The sequence below is a fragment of the Pseudorca crassidens genome, chromosome X (assembly GCF_039906515.1).
Source record: "Pseudorca crassidens isolate mPseCra1 chromosome X, mPseCra1.hap1, whole genome shotgun sequence".
In the NCBI taxonomy this organism is placed as follows: Eukaryota; Metazoa; Chordata; class Mammalia; order Artiodactyla; family Delphinidae; genus Pseudorca; species Pseudorca crassidens.
The window spans coordinates 62,017,743-62,020,759 of record NC_090317.1 but is presented as its reverse complement, the minus strand read 5'-3'; the positions used below and the strand labels follow the sequence as shown (position 1 = coordinate 62,020,759).

At 38.3% G+C, this 3,017-nt stretch overlaps 1 pseudogene; it reads left to right on the top strand.

Annotated features, from left to right (window-relative positions):
* Nucleotides 1-577: 577 nt before the first annotated feature.
* On the top strand, nucleotides 578-844 carry LOC137217011 (ATP synthase subunit f, mitochondrial pseudogene; annotated as a pseudogene).
* Nucleotides 845-3,017: the final 2,173 nt, after the last annotated feature.

Below are 3,017 nucleotides of genomic sequence, written 5' to 3'. Positions count from 1 at the left end.
TTTTCAGTTTTGAAGTTAGACATGGGAGAAGGAAGATCTGCTCACAAGAGACCAAGGTACCCAATCTCAGGTTTGGGTTTTCTGGACTCTGTTTTTTTCTGGTAAATAAACCCTGAGGACAGATCAGCTCTTGCAGGTCTAAAACCATGGCCTATGAAGCAATAACTTTCAGGGATGTGGCCAAAGAGTTCTTTCAGCATGCGTTGGAATTTCTTGATCCTATTCAGAAGAAGTTGTACTATGATGTGTTGATGGAGAGCAATAGTAATTTGGTCTTAGTGGACCATTCCATTTATGAGCCAGACATAATTGTGTTACTGGAGCAAGGAGAAGAACGCTGAATGGTTGTGAGAGAAGAAACAAGAAGCTGGATTACAGATTTGGATTCAAGTTATAAAATAATCAGCATTAGAAAGACATTTATATCCGGAAAAAGCCATCACTTTTTTTGCGTCAGAGAATTCATAGTGGTGAGAAACACTATGAAGATGAAGAATGTGGGAAGGCCTTTAGTTATGCCTCAAACCTTGCTCAACATGGAAGAGTTCAGGTTGGAGCAGACAGCCAGGACTCTAAGATGACATCAGTTGTACCACTGAAGGAGAAGAAGCTCCTGGATATCAAATTAAAGGAGCTGCCTAGCTGGATAATAATGTGGGGTTTCATCCCTAAAGGCATTACTGGAGCGTTTCAAATAGGTTATTACTGATATTACAACAAGTATTTCAACGTGAAGAAAGGGAGCATCACTGGGTTTTCTATGGTGCTGGCAGCTTATGTGATTTTCAACTACTGCTGTTCTTACAAGGAACTTGAACATGAGCAGCCAAGTGAGTACCACTGAAGAGGGTGCACTCTGCATTCTTGACCATGACCTTTGCCGGGCACCCCTGAATCCTTTCATATCCTAATGGAGAATTAACACTCAATAAAAGATGACTGGTTAAAAAAAATCTGTCTTAGCAACTTTCAAGTATGTAATACAGTATTATTAAGCATACTCACCATGCTGTACATTATACCTCCATGACTTATTTATTTTATTATTGGGAAATTGCAGCTTTTGATCACCTTTACCCATTTCACTCACTGTTTCTGGCAACCATCAATCTGTTCTCTTGTATCTATGGCTTCAGTTTTATATTTTTGTTTTTGACTTTTTTTTTTTTTTTAGATTTCACATACAAATGAGATCATACAGTATTGGTATTTGTCTTTCTCTGTCTGACTTCACTTAGTATAATGTTCTCAAGATCATCTATGTTGTCACAAATGGCAGGATTTCCTTCTTTTATGACTGAATAATATTTTATTGTGTATATGCCACATTTAAAAAAATTCATTAATGTCTTGATGAACCCTTGTTGTTTTCATGTCTTGGCTATTGTAAATAATGTTACATTGAACATGGGGATGCAGGTATATTTTCAAGGTAATGATTTTGTTTCCTTTGGATAAATACCAAGAAGTTGAATTGCTGTGTTATATGGTAGTTCTAGTTTTAATTTTTTGAGGAACCTCCATACTGTTTTCCATAATGGCTACACTAATTTGCATTCCCTCTAGCAGTACATAAGTGTTCCCTTTTCTCCACATCCTTGCCAACACTTGTTATTTCTTGCTTTTTAGTAATAGCCATTCTTACAGATGTGAGGTGATATTTTATTGTAGTTTTGATTTGCATTTCCCTGATGATTAGTGATGTTGAGCACCTTTTTTAGTGCCTGTTGGTCATTTGTATGCCTTCTTTGGAAAAATGTCTATTCAGAGCCTCTCCCCATTTTTTAACTGGGTTGCTTGTTTGCTTTTCTATTAAGTTGCATAAGAGTTTTTAAAAAATATATTGTGGATTGTAAATCAACTATAATGTAAAATAAAATTTTTAAAAAGAAATGTGGTATTATATATAATGGAATATTACTCAGCTATAAAAAAGGACAAAATGATGTCATTTGTAGTGACATGGTAAAATAGATAACTAATAAGAATATACTGTATAGCTCAAGTAACTCTACTCAGTACTCTGTAGTGACCTATATGGGAATAGAATGTAAAAAGGAGTGTATATATGTATATGTATAACTGATTCACTTTGCTGTATAGCAGAAATTAACATAGCATTGTAAATCAACTATACTCCAGTAAAAAAATAATTAAAAATAAATAAAAAATTAAAAAAATCCCACTTTATTTGCCCACCTACATCTATATAGATATATATAACACAGATGTGCTGTGTTAGAAGGGTAAGAGGAATGGCTACCCTTTGGCCACACTGCTCCTCCCCTAAGCCAGGGCAGCACTACTTTTCCTCCAGTGGGAAAAAGAGAGCCCAGGGTAGACATCCCCAAGCATTGTGGGGTGTTTCTGAAGAGAGTCACTCTGGATTTGCCTAATGGGGATTGTGGGGGACTCTATGGATCTTGACCATTGAGAACTGGACTGTGATGGAGAAGCAGGCAGGTGGCTTGTAGCAACCAGCTCTCAGACCTTGGCAGACTGTATTTCTAGCTTTGGCACACAAATAGAAGTCCAAACCAAGTGGGTTTGATCATCCGCAAAACCAAAATGGTGGTCCAGTCTGACCAAAGAACTCAGCAGGATGCAGGCCTGCTTGATATGGGACCACAAACAAAGAGCCTTTTTGGTCCTGGAACCTGGTCTTCCCCTCTGTCAAAGAAGGAGAGTTAAGTCATAACCCCTATCACTGTTAAGTGTTGCTCCCAGCCCTGTTCAAGAAAGAAGCCTGGTTGGAAATCTTGTGAGGTTGATTAGCCCAGCATAGTTGAGTGGAGAACTCATCAGGCAGTGCTGACTGTCTAAAGAGCAAAGCCAATGGTCCCATTTGACTAGAGAACTTGTATCACAGTACTGCTGAAGTCAAGACCACATACAAAGAGTCTTGCTGGCCTAAAACTAGTTCTAACACTGTGCCTTTCTAGAGGAGCTAATTCACAGGCCTGCCCATTGTTGAGGGAACCTCCTGGCCCACATGTCCAAGAAGCCTGTCCTGAGAA